The 23,114-nt window shown below is 43.5% G+C and overlaps 1 pseudogene; it reads right to left on the bottom strand.

Moving 5' to 3' along the window:
- Window positions 1-770: 770 nt before the first annotated feature.
- LOC134952887 (5S ribosomal RNA) lies at window positions 771-889 on the bottom strand (annotated as a pseudogene).
- Window positions 890-23,114: the final 22,225 nt, after the last annotated feature.

Here is a 23,114-nt window from a genome sequence, read left to right as displayed (position 1 = left end):
ATATCTTATATTGTGTTTCTCTTACTTGTATGCATATGGAACTCCTATGGGCTTTAAGAAAGATAGATTCCCACTATCTATCTGAGAGTGAGAGGTTCAGGTCTCTTTCCCATTTCTGGGTGAAAGGAGGAGGGTATAGAAAGAAGAGCGACTGGGCACTGGTGTATAATCAGTTGTAGCTAATATTGGAAAAACCAAAGGCGGACAATTAAATTATAAGAAAGGAAGATACAACCTTTCAGTAGTAGTCCTTATTGGTGGTGCGCCCAGAGCTAGAAAGTACAAGTACTGACAGTGGGAGAGAGAGAAAGCTCTTGTGTGGGCGCACTCTTGGAAAGGAAGAGAAAATTCTTCAATTGAAAAATATTATGTTAAAACATATATATTTATTAATTAATTATGAATTAAAACAAATACCCTTCTACGATCCAAAAATACGAAAAAATATTAAGAATGTTCTGGTCTATTAATCTTGAGAGAAAAATTAGAAAGGTTGCAGACACTGGATAGTCTGACACCCGTTTCTCCTGACCAGTACAGATGTTCTGTATTAATGGGACCAAAGGAGGGGGTCAGTATGCGTATTTAGTCATAGAAAGACCACTTAGATTAGGTCAATACTATACACTTTACTCATTACCCGTAAAGCCATACGGCATAAGTTCAGAATGTATATCAAAGTATCCTTATAAAAAGAAGGATAGGAAAAGAAAGGCAGAAATAGATACAATTAGTGGTGATACTGCTGTTGGTGTAGGGGAATAGTTCCTACCCTACAACACCGGGTATTCCCAGGGAGTCTCCTCTCAAGGTAAAGACCTAGCCCGACGCTGTTTAGCTTCCAAGATCGGACGAGATCGGGCATGAGCAGCGTGGTATGATAGTAGAGAGGATATCTACCAATGAGAGTGCACCTATATACGAAAATAAAGAATTTTAGTAAAGATAGATCGTACAGTACGTGGATCTACTTTCCACGTTAGGCAGGGTAAAACAAATGTCACTCAGTGGCACCGTGTACCCTGGATCGGGGATGAGAGTCCACTAGATAATAGTCAGTTAAGAAAAAAATAGATATAAAGGTTGGAACTTATCGAGTTGGATGACCATTTGATATTTAAGGAGCGAATGTCCAATGAAAGGGTAAAGGGCCAGATAAGTTCATGAGCAAGAGGCAAATTAACTATACATTCTTTACATACAGACAATCTGAATATATGGCGGAAAAAAGGACCCTTACGTAATTATAGGTAAACATAAGTACATCTGATAGAACGTACTGTATACAGCAGATACGGGTCAAATTCAGGGGGTAGGTGATAACAGATGGCAGAATGAGCACGTATAGTAAAGCATACTACATAAAGCAGATATGGTCATGCAGTGTACAGAGAATGAAATCACCCTCTAGTCACTCAAATAAATGAGCTAGGTTGTACACAAAAAACTTTTTTTGTGTGTGACTGCCTCATCTGACAGGTATTACTCATGCAGCAAATAGATAAGTGCCTATGGCAAAGAAATATCACAGTGGTAACTTATGTTAAAAGTAAGAGCCCATATACACATAGAGTCAAATACAATAGTTACTAATGTTGAAATAAGGGCCAATATACTCAAAGAGTCCAATACGACAGGTAGATGGTGACCGATGAAACCTCCATGGGAAGGTCCCGCTGTAGAATCCGTGGAAAACGCGTTTCGCCCGTGGGCTTGTTCACTTCCGGGATCTCACAGCATGTTGTACATGAGACGTTTAAAAACCCTGTAAATACGGGTGGCAGCTAATCGGCTTGGTAGTTCAATTAGGCATGTGGACGGGAGTCAGATGACTGACGGCGCCGGTGACCAATAAAAAGGTGTATGGGGCGCGTCAGAGTCAATGAGGTGCGCCTGTAGAGTGGGCGGGTTACAGAGCGTGATGATACTCTGGGGGTGTGTACGCTATACGTGGACAGGGGACGGCGCATCACATGGGAGGATGGTGTGGCGCCATATTGGAAAAGGGAATGCCAGGTTTATATGTAATACGGCATATGAATGGAAAATACAAAATAAAATAGAGATGCGTTGTGGCCGATAGGAGCGTGTATGCGGCGCGTCTAGGCCAAACAGGGCCTAGGGGCGCCTATTGAATTTTAATGATTGTAGGGCGTTTTGAGGCTTAAACAGTGTATGTGCATGATACACAGTAGACACATAGGGGCGGGGAATGATGCGTAACATAAAAGAGAATGAAGGTGCCATGTTGGAGAAGGGAATGCCCGGTTTAAATGTTCTGCGGCAAAAAAAGTGAAGATGTTTATTGCATTGACTGGGTATTATAATGTAGCTAAAGGATATCATGTCAACCTGCTTCCCATCCCCACATCCCTTATTAGTTTAACCCCCCTTCCCCCCCCTTTTTTTCTCCCTTTCCCCCTTTTTCTAACTAATTAGTTCTTTTTCTCACACCATTCATCTCCTCCCCATTCAAATAACTCCATTTCACCCCTCCACAACTCCCATCGGCCTTTTCACTCATATTTTTCCCCAACCATGTTTTTGGTTCCTATTGCAATCCCAACACTCATCAAAGTGTTCACCCACATCCTTTCCACTTGCAGTGAGGTTTCCTTCACTGCCCTAATTCTCAATTAGCACTTCCTCTGGGCATATGTCACCATTGTCGCGCATTAATAAGACTTCACAATTCTAACCCTTTTTTTAATCCATATCAGCTACACTTCCTTCCACTCTCACTTTCAATTTTACTATTCCTTTCCTTTTTCCCTCTCTTCCTTCTCTTTCCCATTTCTATCGAGCGTCTCCCAGTACAGCACCATTCACTTTCGTGTCCATCATCACACAATGGCAGGTAATATTATAATATATAATTTGTCCTAATCCTTGTCCCCCTAACCCCAAACACCCCCCCCTTTTTTATTATTAGTTTTATTTCTATATATTTTTTTAAATTTAATTTATTTTCCCTGATGCACCAACACCTCCAGCATTTCCCCCAATTTTTCCTCAGCTTATTCCCCACAGTTATATTAGCCTCAACATTTCTCCTGCCTCACTTCCTCCCATCACTTTTTTCCCCCCTTTTTTCCTTTTTTCCTTTACACCCATAGTCATGGCAATTATCAATGATTCCATCATCCCCCCCTTTTCTTCCTCCAACTTCTCACTTCCTCTTCACACTTGAACACACTTGCCCCCTCTTTCCAATCACAATCCATGCATACAAAAACAATATTAATTTATTTAATTTTTTTTTTTTTTTTTTTTTATTTCCCTATTTTTGTTTTAGCATTCCTTATCTCCTTTCATTCCTTTATATTCATTTTGAGTCCCCTCTTATTTTCCCTTTATTCTTCTGGTATTCAAAATCTGTCAATCCCACTTCTAGCCGGGACGCATCATACATACATACATATATATTTTTTCCCCCTTAGCTGCCGAATTTTGGCAGGTTTTGTACTCCATTCACTTTTATATCCTTTAGCTACATAATAATACCCAGTCAATGCAATAAACATCTTCACTTTTTTTGCAGCAGAACATTTAAACCGGGCATTCCCTTCTCCAACATGGCACCTTCATACTCTTTTATGTTACGCGTCATTCCCCGCCCCTATGTGTCTACTGTGTATCATGCACATACACTGTTTAAGCCTCAAAACGCCCTACAATCAGTAAAATCCAATAGGCGCCCCTAGGCCCTGTTTGGCCTAGACGTGCCGCATACACGCTCCTATCGGCCACCACGCATCTCTATTTTATTTTGTATTTTCCATTCATATGCCGTATAACATATAAACCTGGCAATCCCTTTTTCAATATGGCGCCACACCATCCTCCCATGTGATGCGCCGTCCCCTGTCCGCGTTTAGCGTACACACCCCCAGAGCGTCATCACGCTCTGTAACCCGCCCACTCTACAGGCGCACCTCATTGACTCTGATGCGCCACATACACCTTTTTATTGGTCACCGGCGCCGTCAGTCATCTGACTCCCGTCCACATGCCTAATTGAACTACCAAGCCGATTAGCTGCCACCCGTATTTACAGGGTTTTTAAACGTCTCATGTACAACATGCTGTGAGATCCCGGAAGTGAACAAGCCCACGGGCGAAACGCGTTTTCCATGGATTCTACAGCGGGACCTTCCCATGGAGGTTTCATCGGTCACCATCTACCTGTCGTATTGGACTCTTTGAGTATATTGGCCCTTATTTCAACATTAGTAACTATTGTATTTGACTCTATGTGTATATGGGCTCTTACTTTTAACATAAGTTACCACTGTGATATTTCTTTGCCATAGGCACTTATCTATTTGCTGCATGAGTAATACCTGTCAGATGAGGCAGTCACACACAAAAAAAGTTTTTTGTGTACAACCTAGCTCATTTATTTGAGTGACTAGAGGGTGATTTCATTCTCTGTACACTGCATGACCATATCTGTTTTATGTAGTATGCTTTACTATACGATGCTTTACTATACGTGCTCATTCTGCCATCTGTTATCATCTACCCCCTGAATTTGACCCGTATCTGCTGTATACAGTACGTTCTATCAGATGTACTTATGTTAACCTATAATTACGTAAGGGTCCTTTTTTCCGCCATATATTCAGATTGTCTGTATGTAAAGAATGTATAGTTAATTCGCCTCTTGCTCATGAACTTATCTGGCCCTTTACCCATTCATTGGACATTCGCTCCTTAAATATCAAATGGTCATCCAACTCGATAAGTTCCAATCTTTATATCTATTTTTTTCTTAACTGACTATTATCTAGTGGACTCTCATCCCCGATCCAGGGTACACGGCGCCACTGAGTGACATTTGTTTTACCCTGCCTAACGTGGAAAGTAGATCCACGTACTGTACGATCTATCTTTACTAAAATTCTTTATTTTCGTATATAGGTGCACTCTCATTGGTAGATATCCTCTCTACTATCATACCACGCTGAAAGGAGGAGGGGTCAAGGAGTCAGATGTAGACAGGAGTCTGTACAGGGTAGTCACCGTGTGTACAGGGTTCAGGGGAGCAACACACATCCTTTCAAATGGAGTCAGCTCCTGGGCCACTTGCCAGTGTATATTGTCCATATACAGGAAGTGTCGAACCTGCAAAAACTTCCAGAAATCAGCCTGTGGGATCTCCCATTTTGCTCGAATATCTGTAAATTGCTTAACCCCGGATGGCTGGACTAGCTGACCTACTCTAAAAAGTCCCTCCAGGGCCCAGTTTTGGTAGTAGACAAGGGAGAGGCCAGATGGGAAAGCAGGGTTACTCAAAAAGAAGTAAGAGGGCCAAAGACCGAGGAGAGGGACGGTCGTCGCCTCATCCCTTTCCAGAAGGAGAGCGTAGGAGAAATAGTCAGGTGGGGTTGCGGAAGTTTGGGTAGGGTCGGGAGCCAAGGGAAAATTTCAGGGTATAGTTGAACATATAGGCCTTCTAAGGCCACCCATTGTTTAACCTCCCGACTCCTGGTCCAGTCCAAGACCCTGTTCAAGAGGATTGCGTGGTAATAGTTTTTAATATCTGGGAGTTGAAAACCACCTTTTGTAGGACGGATCTACTAATTCTGTGCCTCTTACGACGCCAAATAAATTGTTGAATCAAGGAACTTATGGACCGGAACCAAGAATCCGGGATTCAGGTTGGCAAGGTTTGAAGGAGATAGAGCAATTTGGGTAAGGTGTTTATCTTTACAACATTAATTCTGCCTAGCCATGAAAGATTATGGTGCTGCCATCTACAGTAGTCATTTCTAATGGCTTGGAGTATAGGGTAGAAGTTCAGGGACAGCAGGCGCGATAAATCGCTAGGAAGTTGGACTCCTAGGTACGTGATATGGGAATCTCTCCATATAAATGGGAAAGTAGATTTTAAAGAAGTGGTTTGATTTTTAAAATAAACACAATACACATGCGACATTAGTTTTGCATAAAGCGAGGGTATGTTTGTATGTCTCAAGGAGACAGACACTTTCTGAGTAATGGTTTTTACAATAAAAATGGGCCAACATCTATTTATGATTACACAACAAATGAAATAAGCAAACCAAACTTACCTTAGAAATAGCGAGTGATGAGCTCTTGCCTAACCTGCCTCCCTACATCTGTACTCCAAGTATCACCAGATGTCTCTAATTCCTCTGCTTGCTGGCTGCTTTCTTCATCCTCCTCCTCCTCCTCCTCCTCAACATGTGGCAGATTTTGTTGCAAACACATGTTATGAAGAAAGCAGCAGCAGAACACAATTTGAGTCACCTTCGAGGGACTATACAACAAAAGGCCACCAGACTTATCCAGACAACGAAACCTAGATTTTAGCACACCAAAACATCTTTCTATCACATTCCGCATGGACTTATGTGCATGATTGTAATTGTGTTCAGCAGGGGTATCAGGTAGGGACAATGGAGTTAGAAGCCAAGAGAAACAGCCATATCCTCCATCACCTAAAAGACAGATATAGTAACGTGATACATGTTAAGATACAGCAACACATAAGTAACACACTGTGGGGCAGATGTATTAACCTGGAGAAGGCATAAGGAAGTGATAAACCAGTGATATGTGCAAGGTAATAAATCAGCAGACAATCTGTTCCTAAATGTTCATTTACATATTGAAGCTGATTGGCTGGTGCCTTTATCACCTTGCACATATCACTGGTTTCTCACTTCCTTATGCCTTCTACAGGTTAATACATCTGCCCCTGTATTTGGACAAAGTATACGCAGGCCTACACATATCAAATTACATACCCAGCAGCCATCCATCTGGCATTTGTCCGTCCTCAAACTTATCAAAGAGGGATGACTGACTGAGGATGAAGGAGTCATGGCAGCCCCCAGGGTAACCAGCAACAACACTCATTATTTTGAGATTTGCATCACAAACCACCTGCACATTTGTGGAGTGTTCTTGATGGCGATTAGTATATATGTGCTGCCTGCCCCTAGGTGGTCTCAGCTGAATGTGTGTGCAATCTATGGCTCCAAGCACATTGGGCATGCCAGCTAGCTCATAGAAATATACCCTGATGGCAAGCCACTGAGACTCCTGGGTAGGGAAGCAGATTGAGGCATCGATGTGGGGCTGCAAAACAGCCAACACCTGTGTGTATATTTGAAAGAACAATAAACATGAGATTTTAGGACAGAACTTTCCACCGAGAAAAAAAAAAAAAAAAAAAAGAAGAGGTAGTTAGGTATACATCACCTGTGTTAATATTCTCGAAAATGAGGGCTGTGAGATTCCTATGACATCCCCAGACACAGCCTGAAAGCTACTAGTAGCCATAAAGTGCAACACAGCCAGGAGTTTGTGCAGGCCTGAGACAGAGCGAGAGTGTGCTGTCTCAGGGCCTAGGCCCAGTTTGACAAGGTCATACAGACGGAAAATGTTGTTACGATTTAGACGGAACATCTGTATGACCATATCATCGGACAATGCGTTCAAGTTTAAACGCCCCCTAAAAAAACGAGGCCTGGGCAGCCTCCGCGGAACCTGTACAACCTGCTGACCATGTTCAGTTTGTTGGCCCTGGTTACTTACAGGCTGGTGTCTGAGTCTAAGGAATCCCACAGCACACAAAATATCACTGGTCCACAGTCCTGCTGCCATTTCTGAGTGGATTGAATTGGGCCTAACATCCTTTTATAGGCATCCGTATTCAGGTGTGATTGATTTTTGAGTTGCAACACATGTAAACACGCCTGAAAAAAGCAGGTCTATTTTTTTGCCGCTTTTTTAACGATTCGCAACAAAATACGACCGCATTTGAGCACTCAGAGACTAACACCCAAATACGAATGAATAGTGAATTCCCGTATTGTATGAAATAACCGCCGCGTTTGACCGATGGTCTATTCATTCGTATTTCTGAACTTTGCAAATCAAACCATTACGAATAGTCCAAACACTGCCGAGATTGGTGCTTAGTGAATTTCCGGTTTGGGACTTAGAAAAAAAAACACAAATCGGGCAAACTCGGATTTTTAGTAAATACAGGCCATGGTGTGAAACAGGAAATGGAGGTAGCAAGAAGCCACAGACTAAGAGTTGTATAGTGGAAAGAGCAGGGTCCCTTGGGGGACCTAAAAGGGTCCGGCCACTACACAATGTGGTCAGGGAAGCAAGATATGCCTATATTCTAGATCTCCAACCAATGTAAATTAACGAACAACTATAATTCTAATTTACCATCCTCATCCCGTAACGAAGCACGAGTATTCAGCTAGTATTATTATATTAACAAAAGTTATAGCTTTTTGCTCAATCTTATTAGAAAATAATTAGATACAGTAGTTAAACACAATGAACAAAGTGTAATGTACATTACAGTAGTCTACTTGTTTTGTAGACCACTTAGAACGGTGAGAAACCACCTAAACCATCTGTATTCATTTTTTTTTTTTGTGTGGTGTTTAATAAAACGGTGTTATACTATGGAAACATCTTCTTTTTTCCACATATACAACTTACTGAGAACAAGGACGTATACTAGGAGGAATTAAAGGAGTGATATCCATATCGGGTTGTACCCGCTTCCAGACACATTTATTGTCTTCCATAATAGTAGACAATAATTTATGGTACGAGGTTCATATTGGTTGGAATATTTAGTAGTTTTTTTTTAATATTTGAGACATACTACACTATATGGTTCTGTTTTCTCTTTTATTTTATGTAAGTGCCCATGGACCTTTATGGTGATTTGTGAAATGTTTGCATCCCTGTGTACAATTATAGCGTATGTAGTTCCTTCCCACCCATAAATGGAAAATGAACCATTTCCATAGTGCAATGTAACATTGTCTAGTGATCACAGGTGATCACCAGACAATAAGTACTAAGACAATAGTATGGGTGCCACTTAATTGTTGAAAGCATGGTTTGGGAAGATTTTCTGCAATGTAGGGGGATAATATCTGGTGATCTCCCCAGAAAACATCAAGAAGTAGCCGGGTGAGGGCCGTCAAGCAAAAAAGATGTGTGGGCTCACATGAAAGGGGCATGGCCACACAACAGTACCAATACACATTATGCCCACACAGTATGGCCCCTTATTGCACGTTATAGACACACAGTATAGCCATTTATTGCACATTATGCCCGAACAGTATGGCCCCTTACTGCCTTGCACATGGCCCCTTATACACCACAGCCCAGTAGCGCCCTTTATACCCATTATTCCACACAGTAGGGACCCCCCTTACATTTCTGATACCAAAGAGAGGACTAGGCCTAATGTTCAGCCACTCAACAGGGGTTCTGGCTATTGCCTGCCTACCTTAGGGCACATATCGTGACCTAGGTATAATGTTCAGAGTCACTTATTTGTGGCTCGGACTCACTGCCCGCCTAACATATCCACAGGCCTGAGGCCTGATTACACACATGGACCTAATACACGACATTTCATGGTCTAGGGAGGGGAGGTATGTTACCGGTGGCCCTACTAATATGTTAGGAGAGGCTATAGTTTGGAGCATCATTCAGTTCTTTGCTTCCCAGGAGCTGCAGCACTCTCCAGTCCTCATCTTGTTTCATCTACTGCTAGCCTGTCCTGGTCAACAGCGACATCTTCTCACCTCTTCATCGGCGACCAGAGCTCTTCAGGAGAAATCCTGATCACTGCTGCCACTGAACTGAATGCTGTACTCATTGACATCTGATGTTAGATGTCACGTGCAGAGCTGTGACGCGGTGAGCCGTGATTGGCTAGCCATGGCTGCTTGTGATTGACTGTCTGTTTGCGAGCCATGATTGGCTCATGAATGGCACCAAATTAAAAAGGTCACTGCCTGCAGCTCGGCTCTTACAGTTAGCAGCAGCAATGGCCAAAAGTGCCAGCAGTAGAGTAATTTTGCTGGGTGGCCCATCCAAAAAATAAAGCACAGAGAGCACACTAGGGTCTGATTCTGAGTTTGATGCAGCTGAATCCATTCTGCGTCCTTTTGCTCGTTGCATGGCTGGAACTTTATGCAAATTACACTGAATTGGTGCACCTTTAGATGCACCATCGCTTCAATCGTTGAAACTTGCACCAGCCCTATGGCATGTACAGATTCATCTGAAGTTCCCCCCTCATTTTCATACTTTAATATAATTCCACCTCTAAAGAGACATCGGCTCACATGTGCACGCTGGTATCTCTTCCCAATCCAGTCAGGCAACTTATAGCAGACCCCATCATCAGGAGTGGTAAAGGGCACTTTTCTATGCTAAGCCCCTCACTGAGGACGACAAGTCTGGCTCGTCTTCCTTTAATTTATTTTTCTCTTATGTCCTAGGGGATGCTGGGGTCCACATTAGTACCATGGTGTATAAACGGGTCCACTAGGAGCCATTGGCACTTTAAGAGTTTGAGAGTGTGGGCTGGCTCCTCACTCTATACCCCTCCTACCAGACTCAGTTTAGAAAATGTGCCCGGAGGAGCTGGTCACAGCTAGGGGAGTTTTTACAGAGCTTCTCTGGTAAAAGTTTTTTTTAGAGTTTATTATTTTACAAGGATGCTGCTGGCAACAGCCTCCCTGCTTCGTGGGACTAAGGGGGGGAGTAGTGTCCGCCCTGCGGGGTCTGAGCCACTATCTCCGCTGACAGGACACTGAGCTCCTGAGGGGATCAAACGTTCCCCGCCACAGGGGTTTGCTTACCCCAGCAGCATGCTGCTACCCCCTTACAGAGCCAGAAGATCAGTGGCAAGTTAGTCACCGGCCCCCCTAGCAAGCAGGGGTCCGGTGTGAAGATGGTGGCAACAGGGTATGGAGCGCAGTATTAAATGTGCTCCGGGGCTCAGCGGTACATAGTGCGGCGCTGTGAGGGGCGCCCTGAGCCAGCGCCTACACCCTACACTGACCTCCAAGCCTGTCAGGGTCCCAGGATCGCTGCCATCACAATTCCTCAGGCCAGTATAATCTTCAGAAAAGCGGGAAGACAGCACCATGTAAGGGGGCGGAGCTTCTCCTCAGAGTGGAACCAGCAGCGTTCAGCGCCATTTTCCTGCCTGCAGAACCGCTGTCAGTGAGAGCTGTCCCTCCAAATCTACTCCAACTATCTGTTACTGTGCCAGGGGGTTGTAGAAGGGGGGGAGGCTGTGTACAGACTGTGTAACCTATTAAGGTGCACAGTCTCCCTATCTATTAGCGCTGTGTGTGGGTTGGCTCCAATCTCTGTGTCTCTCTTGCCATTCTTAGGGGGAAAACTCTGTCTGCCCTTCCCTGTGTGTGTGTGGAGTGTCTGTGGTCTCCATTAAGCTATGTCCAGGTACTCTGTGTCATATGCTGCAGAGGATCTGTCCTCTCAGGATGATCCCATTCCATGTAATCAGGATTGCAATGTGTTAGCGCAGATACCGACAAGGGAGCCTGAGTGGTTATCCTCTATTAAAACTATGATTTTTCAAATTTCTACTAGGGTTGCACAGAATAAATCTGCAACTCAGGTTTTACAGAACTCTATGGCAGTTTGGTTCGGTTCTGTTACCTCAGGACCCCCTACTGTATGTTCCCACAAACGTGCTCTTTCCCAGATTATGCAAGATGACACGGATACCGACTCTGACACGGCAGACCGTGATGGGGATGTGCTGAGGGGGGCAGCATTTCTTCCAAAAGGGTTGCAGTTGATGATAGAGGCCATTAGAGATGTGTTGAATATTGCTGATACAACACCTGAGCAGGTTGAGGAGGCTTACTTCACTGACAATAAGAAAGCCTCGCTAAACTTCCCTGCGTCTAAAGAATTAACTGTTATATTCGAGAAAGCCTGGGAAAACCCAGAGAAAAAATTCTAGATCCCAAGAATGATTCTGGTTGTTTTCCCCTTCCCTGAGGAGGATAGGAAAAAAATGGGAAAACCCACCCATAGTTGACGCGTCTGTGTCCAGACTCTCAAAAAAGGTGGTTTTACCTGTTCCAGGATCTACCGCGTTGAAAGAACCGGCTGATCGCAAAATTGACACTACGCTCAAATCCATATACACGGCTTCAGGAGCAATACTGCGTCCTACTATTGCCTGTGCATGGATTTCCAAAGCTATAGTAAAGTGGTCTGGCACGTTACTTGAGGATTAGAATACAATGGATAAAAGCGATGTTGATTTTTTTTTACGTAACATTCAGGATTCTGCAGGATTTATGGTGGAATCCCTGGATACCATGGCTGCAGAGTTATCTTCCATGTCAGTCTCAGCTCACAGGGGACTTTGGCTGTGCCAGTGGTATGCTGACGCGGAATACAGGAGAGGTGTGGAGACCCTACCCTACACAGGTCAGGATCTCTTTGGGGAAGTGTTGGATGCGTGGATTTCCATGGCTACAGCGGGTAAGTCTCCTTTTCTTCCCTCAGCTGCACCTGCTACGAAGAAGCCTTTTTCTTCAGCTGCATCACAGTCCTTCTGGGCTGCTAAAACAAGAAAGGCCAAGCCGTCCAACACCTTCTTTAGAGGAGGTCGGACAAAATCCAAAAAACCTGCTGCTGCGGGTTCCCAGGAACAGAAGCCTGCTTCAGGTATGCCAAAGTCCTCAGCATGACGGTGCACCGCGCAGCCTGGAGGTGGGACCGGTGGGGGCGAGACTCAGGCATTTCAGTCACGTCTGGGTGTCGTCCGGCCTGGTCCCCTGAGTACAAGATATTGTGTCCCAGGGGTACAGGCTGGAGTTTCAAGATCTCCCTCCTCACCAATTCTTCAAGTCAGGCTTGCCAGTTTTGCTGGCAGACAGGCCTATCCTACAGGAAGCCATCCAGAAGTTGGTGGAGGCACAGGTCATTGTACCAGTTCCACCCAATTTGCAAAACAAAGGTTACAATTCCAACCTTTTCGTGGTACCGAAACCGGATGGTTCGGTCATGCCCATTTTGAACTTAAAATCGCTAAATCCCTTTCTGAGAGAGTTCAAGTTCAAAATGGAGTCTCTGAGGGCAGTGATATCAGGACTGGAAGAGGGGCAATTCCTGGTATCCCTAGATATCAAGGATGCGTACCTCCACATTCCGATTTGGCCCCCGCATCAAGCTTATCTCCGATTCTAGAGGTTCCAATACTGGTCAAGCAAGAGGCTCCTACCAGATCTGGGACAGGGTTTAGTTAAGGATCAACGGCTAGTTTTTTGAAAGGACCTTACTGGGTGGACATTGGCTGACCGGCTTTTACACGCCCTATCACTGCCTTTCCTCCCTTATAAAACTTTCAATTCTGGCGGGCTCCGTTAACTATAGTGCCCTGAGGAAGCTCAATAGGAGTGAAATGCGCATAGGCTGTAGCTATGTGTTCCCGTATTAATAATATCTAAATGTGCAAATGGCATATAACATACATTTGAGACCTATAGAATGTGATAAGGAGCCAAATATACTTATGTTTCAGAGGAATTCTCTGAGCGTTTATTATATCTATTGAGGCTTTATTCTTATGCTGCGGGCTGGATCTCAGTAATATTAAATAAAAGAGACATTGTGGGGTTTGTGCCAGATATGGGATAAAATGAACTGATCCTTCTTTAAAATGTCTCATATGTAATACTGTTTCTGTGTGTAGCGGAAATTCAGTGTAATTATATACACACTGCTATTAATTTATAAATGGGCACGATCCTCCGGTACTGACACAAACTGCAACTTAGTTAATTACGGTTAGCAGTGAATGTGCTATCAATGGGGGTCATTCCGAGTTGTTCGCTCGGTAAAAATCTTTGCATTGTAGCGATTTTCCGCTTAATGCGCATGCGCAATGTTCGCACTGCGACTGCGCCAAGTAAATTTGCTATGCAGTTAGGAATTTTACTCACGGCTTTTTCATCGTTCTGGAGATCGTAATGTGATTGACAGGAAATGGGTGTTACTGGGCGGAAACAGGCCGTTTTATGGGCGTGTGGGAAAAAACGCTACCGTTTCCGGAAAAAACGCAGGAGTGGCCGGAGAAACGGAGGAGTGTCTGGCCGAACGCTGGGTGTGTTTGTGACGTCAAACCAGGAACGACAAGCAGTGAAATGATCGCAGATGCCGAGTAAGTCTGGAGCTACTCAGAAACTGCTACGAGGTGTGTAATCGCAATATTGCGAATACATCGTTCGCAAATTTAAGATGCTAAGATTCACTCCCAGTAGGCGGCGGCTTAGCATGAGCAAATCTGCTAAAATCCGCTTGCGAGCGAACAACTCGGAATGACCCCCAATATGTCCTGTATGAACACAATTTAATATTGTGCAGCACAAGTGACAATTGCTGCTAATACGTATATGCAATACCAACCTATATATGTAAACTACTTCATGCAGTATTAATAGCAGTAGTTGGTATCAGAGATTGCTGAGATATATAAAACAGACAGTTTTGAACACAGTACAGTGAGACTTTTTATCAAAGCATATCCCCACTAGTTCTCTCTAATACCTAGGCTATTCATACTATATTATACAAGTATTTTTCTTTGTATGACAGTCTTTGATTCCAGGCCTGAGTCACATACTTAGCAACATTGTCTCACTACTTAGCTATAACATCAGAATCAAGTTTATTATATTTACAGCCTTAAGGGAAGGAGTGGTGACTTATTGTTGCATATTTTTGAAACATAGTTACAATTTGAAGTAACAGTTTGTGACTCAAAAGGAAGACAGCATATATTTTTCTCTGTCACAGTACATAGGCTCCAGCTATTACAAAAATTGCAGGTCTCATATGAACATAGCACTGATACAGTGCTGCATGAATACATGTATGTGAATGCACAATTGAAATAAATACAAGAAAACAGACTAAGGGAAGAACACAATAGCTTTGTTTTTAAATCTTTATTCACATATTGTTTAATTTCTCTTACTTCACAATTTTTTTCTTCTTCTCTCTCTCTGAATTTTAATATTTCGCTCCATTCTTAATAAAGGACAATTGAGTCCCATATAAATATAATATATAAAAGAAACTTATACATCGATTTAGATTATTGAGCATTTAAGCCTTTATTTGACATTGTTGCTGTGGATATATATGCTTTACAATAATAATTATATTAAAATGTATCAGTTGGATGAGTGCACCTAAAACTTACCTGGTTTCTTTTTCCTTTCCCCTCTCTATGGGGATTTGACTCTTTATCTCCGATTCGCACTGTTGGACAGTCATTTTCAAATCCAGGCCCTGCCATTCGGCCTCTCCACAGCATTGAGGGTATTCACCAAGGTGATGGTGGAAATGATGGTTCTCATCCGCAGACAGGGGGTGAACATAAATCCATATCTGGACGATCTGCTGATAAAGGCATCGTCCAAGGAGAAGCTGTTATGGTCTATTGTTCTCGCGACCCATCTACTCAGGGAACACGGTTGGATTCTGAATCTTCCAAAATCACATTTGGAGCCAACCAGGAGGTTGTCCTTTCTGGGAATGATTCTCCACATGGAAGTGCAGAGGGTGTTTCTTCCAGAGGAGAAAGCGTTTGTGATACAAATAATGGTCCGGGATGTCCTGAAGCCAGCCCGGCTGTCGGTTCATCAGTGCATTCGCCTTCTGGGGAATATGGTGGCCTCTTACGAGGCTCTGCAGTACGGAATGTTTCATGCTAGGCCCTTCCAACTAGATCTCCTGAACAAGTGGTCGTGATCTCATCTACACATGCACCAGAGAATACGTCTGTCGCCAAAGTTCAGGATGTCACTCCTATGGTGGCTACAATTATCTCACCTTCTGGAGGGCCACAGGTTCGGGATTCAGGACTGGATCTTTCTAACCACGGATGCAAGTCTATGGGGCTGGAGTGCAGACACTGAAGGGGAGACCTTCCAAGGAAGGTGGTCAAGTCTGGAAGCCAGTCTGCCAATAAACATTCTGGAACTAAGAGCCGTCTACATTGGTCTTTTCCAAGCGGCCCATCTCCTGTTAGATCGGGCCATTCAAGTGCAGTCGGACAATGTAACAACAGAAGCTTACATAAACCGACAGGGCGGAACGAAGAGTAGAGCTGCAATGTCAGAGGTAACAAGAATAATCCTCTGGGCAGAAAAACACGTGTTGGCGCTGTTTGCAGTCTTCATTCCGGGAGTAGACAACTGGGAAGCGGACTTCCTCAGCAGACACAATCTCCATCCAGGAGAGTGGGGACTCCATCCGGAAGTATACACGGAGGTAACAGATCTTTGGGGTGTACTTCAAATAGACATGATGGCCTCTCGTCTCAACAAGAAGCTTCAGCGGTATTGTTCCAGGTCGAGGGACCCGCAAGCAGTGGTGGTGGACTCCCTAGTGACTCCGTGGGTGTTCCAGTTGGTGTACATGTTTCCTCCACTTCCACTCATTCCAAGAGTTCTCAAACTCATAAGGAGAACAAGAGTTCAGGCAATCCTCATTGCTCCAGACTGGCCAAGAAGGGCTTGGTACATGGATCTTCTGGATCTACTGCTAGAAGAGCCGAAGCCTCTTCCTCTTTGGGAGGACCTGCTGCAGCAGGGGGCGTTCGCCTATCAAGACTTACCGTGGCTACGTTTGACGGCATGGAGGTTGAACGCCAGATATTAGCTCAGAAGGGCATTCCGAACAAGGTTATTCCTACCTTGATACAGGCTAGGAAAGGAGTGATGTCTAAACATTACCATCGAATTTGGAAAAAATATGTATCTTGGTGTGAGTCCAAGAAGTTTCCTATGGTGGAGTTTCAACTGGGATGATTTCTCCTTTTCCTGCAAGCAGGTGTGGATATGGGCCTGAGGTTGGGGTCCGTAAAGGTCCAGGTTTCGGCCCTATCCATTTTCTTCCAGAAACAGTTGGCTTCTCTTCCTGAGGTTCAGACTTTTCTGAAAGGGGTTCTGCACATCCAGCCTCCCTTTGTGCTGCCTACGGCACCCTGGGATCTTAACGTGGTGTTGCAGTTTCTCCAATCGGATTGGTTTGAGCCTCTGCCAGAGGTTGAGGTCAAGTTTCTCACGTGGAAGGCTGTCACTTTGTTGGCCTTAGCTTCTGCTAGACGTGTGTCGGAGTTGGGGGCTTTGTCCTGTAAGAGCCTCTACTTGATCTTCCATGAAGATAGAGCTGAGCTCCGGACACGTCAGCAGTTTCTTCCAAAGGTTGTGTCGGCATTTCATATCAACCAACCTATTGTGTTGCCATTGGCTACTGACTACTCAATTTCCTCAAAGTCCTTGGATGTTGTAAGGGCTCTGAAGATCTATGTGAAAAGGACTGCTCGTCACAGGAAATCGGACTCTCTGTTCGTCCTATATGATCCCAAGAAACTTGGGTGTCCTGCTTCTAAGCAGACTCTCTCTCGCTAGATCAGGTTCACTATCCAACATGCGTATTCTATGGCAGGATTGCCGTGTCCTACGTCTGCTAAGGCCCACTCTACTCATAAGGTGGGTTCTTCCTGGGCAGCTGCCCGGGGTGTCTCGGCTTTACAGCTTTGCCGAGCGGCTACTTGGTCTGGGTCGAACACGTTCGCAAAGTTCTACAAGTTTGATACTTTGGCCTCTGAGCACCTGAAGTTTGGTCAATCAGTTCTGCAGGAGCCGCCGTGCTCTCCCTCCTGCTCTGGGAGATTTGGTATATCCCCATGGTGCTAATGTGGACCCCAGCATCCTCTAGGACATAAGAGAAAATAGGATTTTAATTACCTACCAGTAAATCCTTTTCTCGTAGTCCGTAGAGGATGCTGGGCGCCCGCCCAGCGCTTCGTTTTCCCCTCTATACCCCATGGTACTAATGTGGACCCCAGCATCCTCTGCTGACTACGAGAAAAGGATTTACCAGTAGGTAATTAAAATCCTATTATTTATTTATTAACAGATTCTTATATAGCGCAGCAAATTCCGTTGCACTTTAATGTACATCTGCCTGACTCTACCTCCACAGCAAAAGTGTTAATGGTCAGTTAAACTTAATCCTCAAATATGATCATGGTTACTCAACAAGAATGTCTCTATACAATGATACTGTACTTTGTAACTATTTATATGCCTCCATAAATGTCTACAGTCAAAGATATTATTCTTTCAAGTGTATGAAGAAGTCACTTATTGTTCACAGCCATCTATATTATATCCCGACTCATGGACTTGCTGATAACAGTGGTGTAACTTCATCCCTGTCGCCCGGAAGCAAGGTAGATCTTGGGTGCCCCCCCGCCCTCGCGAATGCCAAACTGTTATCGCTCACGTTCGCCCATGGTTGCGAATGAATCTATGTGAATTTGGACTGCTAATTTGATACAATTAGCATGAGTGAAATCTCAGTCAATGATGAATGCGCAGAGCACCTAACAACACAGAAAACATTTCAGTGACTGCTATACACCATGTAATGCATTTTTATGACCCCCAGACAATATGAAGAGCATTTTTGTGACCGCCAAACAATACAGAGACCATCAGTGCCCACCATAATATGCAGTGTCGCAGAGCCCGCCATATTATGCAGAGTACAGAAAAATGCTATAGAGAACTACCGCGCCTCTGAGCTGCTGTGGAGATGTCTACAGGATGTCACTCAACAACCACAGAAATACAAACAAGAAAGTATAAACATCACCTCTGTGCTCATCAAGTAAAATATGTACAATGGTAATAAATGGTCTTTCAAAAATAAAGTGAAATGATTAGGACAAAGTTCCAAGAGTCTTTTGGTAAACGTGTATAATGATAGTATTAAGTCTATTCAGATGTAGTTCCTCCTTTTCTCAATGATAATTGAACCGTTAGCGGAAAATGATGGCATGCGTACCGTACTCACGTTGCAAAGTGACGTTATCCTCCTATCAAGGTATCGTTAATTCCCATATCCCGTCTTATGCATTCTGTACAAAACATCAGGTTAGAGATATTATTCCCTGATAAACACAAACACATATAACAAGAGAGATAATATTTCACAATAATATGTGATGTCCAGTTCTACAGTTCTATTGGGAATTCAGGCAGCATGCTGTGTAGGTGATAAGAGAGTTCTTTCTAGCCCTGTTGCACTTACGCACTGAATCCAGAAACAGGCTGGCAAAAAGTACTCCTCATGAGCCAGCTGGGACTGAGTCTGTTACACCGTAGTCGTCAGGGTTTCTTTGCTTCTCCAGGCAGAAGATGAGTCGTTCGAAACCTCAGAAATGGAGAAACGGAGGGGAGAAGACAAAACGGATGACCAATAGTGTAGTAGGTTTTTTTGTCCAGAAGGTAAATTTCCTTACTATAGCTTTTCTTAGGCTGGTGGTGTGCGTACCATACTCACATCCATAAAGGGTAATGGACACATATAAGTGGGTTCTTTTATCCAACAGAATTATCCTCTATGGGAATACTTCTAATCCCGCATACCCCAGTAAAGATCACCAGACATAAGTGAGACAATGAAAGATATATGGGGCGTACCCAACTCACACTTGAATGCGTGGAAGCACGTTCATAAAGGTTTCTTTAGGGGTCTTTGTAACTTTTTAGCTCCAATCGGTGGTTCCGTACCTCAGATGAAGTGGAAATAGGTATGTGGAGAAAAACTGGATATCAGGAACACAATGAAGGTGTATCCAAAAAATAAAAATTTTATTCCACAGATTAATAAACACAATAAAATAAATAAAAATAAGCTAAAAACAGCTGTGGACCCCTGGTTATAACTGGAAGGTGTCAACCTTGAAAAAGACATCAGTCGAAACGCGTTGGTGTGAGGGCTAGGACCACTTTGAAATAACTTGGGTTGCGAGTTTTGAGGTGTGAAAGTCCGGACTTTCATATCACTTACCCATCCTTGCATTTTCATCTCTCCCAGTTATAACCAGGGGACCACAGCTGTTTTTAGCTTATTTGTATTTATTTTATTGTGTTTATTAATCTGTGGAATAAAAAAAATATTTTTTGGATACACCTTCATTGTGTTCCTGATATCCAATTTTTCTCTGCATACCTATTTCCACGTCATCTGAGGTACGGAACCACCGATTGGAGCTAAGAAGAAACCTTTATGAACGTGCTTCCACGCATTCAAGTGTGAATTGGGTAAGCCCCTTATATCTATCATTGTCTCACTTATGTCTGGTGATCTTTGATGGGGTATGCGGGATAAGACGCATTCCCATAGAGGATAATTCTATTGGATAAAAGATGCCACTTATATGTGTCCATTATGGATGTGAGTATGGTACGCACACCACCAACCTAAGAAACCCTATAGTAAGGAAGTTTACATCCTGGACAAAAAAAACCTACTACACTATTGGTCGTCCGTTTTGTCTTCTCCCCTCCTTTCCTCCATTTCAGAGGTTTCGAACGACTCATCTTCTGCCTGGAGAAGCAAAGAAGCCCTGACGACCACGGGATATGGGAATTAAAGATACCTTGATAAGAGGATAACGTCACGTTGCAAGTGAGTACGGTACGCATGCCATCATTTCCCGCTAACGGTTCAATTATCATTGAGAAAAGGAGGAACTACATCTGAATAGACTTAATACTATCATTATACATGTTTACCAAAAGACTCTTGGAACTTTGTCCTAATCATTTCACTAAATTGTTGAAAGACCATTTTTTACCATAGTACATATTTTACTTGATGAGCGCAGAGGTGATGTTTATACTTTCTTGTTTATATAATGCAGATTGTCACAGTGACTACAATATAATGCAGAGAGCATCACAGTGACCTCCATATTATACAGAGTATTCCAGTGCCTGCCCGAACCTCCTGCCCACACGTTCACCCACTCTACGTCTGGGAGTTTGTCTGTAGTTACGGACACATATATACAGAGTTACACAAATACACATATACAGTTATACAGACAAATATACAGAGTTACAGACATATATATACAGTTACACAAACATATAGTTACATATATATAGTTACGTAGACACATACAGTATAATTACATAAAGCCATATATATAACTCCAAAGAAAGAAGACGGCACTCACAGGGTTTTGATTATAGCATTTGTAATCCAAAAATGTCAAAACTTCATGGACACGTGGACAGGTGTTTGGACTGGGAGCACCGAGGTATTTGTGTTTTATTATATTGAGTGCCAATCTGCTGGAAGTTTTATATATATATATATATATATATATATAGGGAAAACAAAATGTCCGGCACTCACGCTTATGTATAATGTATCAGTCTGGTGCACAACCTCTCCATAGAGCATGTAGATAAACGATGTTGGTGGCACTCAGAAGCAAATAACAGACGACAACCAACCTGGTTCCAGGTTGGTTGTCGTCTGTTATTTGCTTCTGAGTGCCACCAACATCGTTTATCTGTATATATATATATATATATATATATATACAGTTACTCAGACACATATAAAGTATAGTTACACAGATACAATATTATTTAATGTCCCTCATACCTTACATATTAACAGTTGACACTAAATGAGGCTATGGCAGTGCCATCTCCTCATAGAAACATAGAATTTGATGGCAGATAAGAACCACTTAGCCCATCTAGTCTGCCCTATACATATGAACATGCAAACACTTACACACTAGGGTAATTTTTTTTGTCAAGGACCAAGTAACCTACCAGTATATATTTGAATTGTGGGAGGAAACCAGAGTACCCAGAGGAAACCCACGCAGCATGGGGAGAATATACAAACTCCACAGAGTTAGGGCCATGGTGGGAATCGAACCCATGACCTCAGTGCTGTGAGGCAGTAATGCTAATCATTACACCGTCCGTACTCGCTGAAACCGCCGCCGGTAATCTGAGTTGGCAGTATGTCTATGACGCATACACAGTCCAAAACAAATCGCTCATTGGGGTAAATTTACTAAGATGAGAGTTCTATTTAAGTTGGGATGTTGCCCATAGCAACCAATCAGATTCTGCTTCTCATTTATCTAGCGCCTTCTAGAAGATAATACCTGGAATCTGATTGGTTGCAATGGGCAACATCCCATCTCAAATAGAACTCCCATCTTAGTAAATTTACCCCATTGTGTCCCCCAAGCTTCTGTACATACTATCTGCTGTAACAATGAATGGTAATGTTACCACAAAATTTTCTAAATTATAACATTTCAATGCATACTATCAGCTCAGCCTGTAGTTCATGTCCATCAGCTGGTGATACAACAGCTTGTCATACTTGTGCATATCCACATTTAGTGAATACTGGCCCGTTTTAAGGCAGCAAAAGGTGAGCACAACTGTATACACACAGCTTATGCACAGGGGACAGTACAATTACACATATTTGGGAGATATTCAATTGAAATATCGCACCCAATCTCCTGTCTAAAGTGACGGGAGATCGAAGGGCAATATTCAATTGATCTTTTTTTATTGCGATTATCGTGCCCATAGAGGTTGGATTGATCCACTTAAAGCAGCTAAACCCAACCAAACTATTGGGCGCAATGCAAAAATTACTGTTTGGTTGCCCAAACATGTCACTGTTCGCGCATTTCAGCCTGCCACCCCCGGGGGGTGCGAGCTGAAATGCTGATGCCGGCCGCCATCGCTCCCAAACGGAGCAACAATTGAATTGCTTGTTGGGTGCCATCTAGTGGCTGCCGGCACGATAACAATTGAATGTTGTCCATTATGTCTATGTACACTGTGAGGAGTCTATACATCACTTTATTTTTATCTTAAAATAGTACACAAAAAGGTCATAGGAGATGTCTAACAGATCAGATTAAATGCATTAACAAATTATATACAGCTGAACTGTCCCCATTGGCGTATATAGTACAACTGGTGGTTCATTTACTGTTATAACCAGGGCCGGTGCTTCCATTAGGCAGCTTCCTATGAGCGGGGGACATGAAGGGGCAGCCCGCTGTGGCTGACCCGGAGAAAGCAGTGTAATCATAGGTGTGCAAACAGGGTGTACCTGGCGTGCACAGGCACACCCTAATGCAGAGACTAGAGCCGTCAGTGGTGCAAGTGTGCAGCTGGGTACGCTCAGGTACTGCGGCGCCTGCCGCACACTTTATATATGTGTTCCAGTCCGCCACTACCGCTGTCACCCACTTTGCTAGGCTGCTGGGATGCGGGACTCGGGAAGCATGACACCAACATTACTGACTGCTGCGCCCGCGGCTCATAGAGACACACAGGTGAGACAGAGCGGGTGCCAGTGATCGGGGGAGGGTTGCTGAGAGACAC

This window comes from Pseudophryne corroboree, chromosome 8 (assembly GCF_028390025.1).
Source record: "Pseudophryne corroboree isolate aPseCor3 chromosome 8, aPseCor3.hap2, whole genome shotgun sequence".
NCBI classification, from domain to species: Eukaryota; Metazoa; Chordata; class Amphibia; order Anura; family Myobatrachidae; genus Pseudophryne; species Pseudophryne corroboree.
This window is presented reverse-complemented; position numbering and strand designations above follow the sequence as displayed.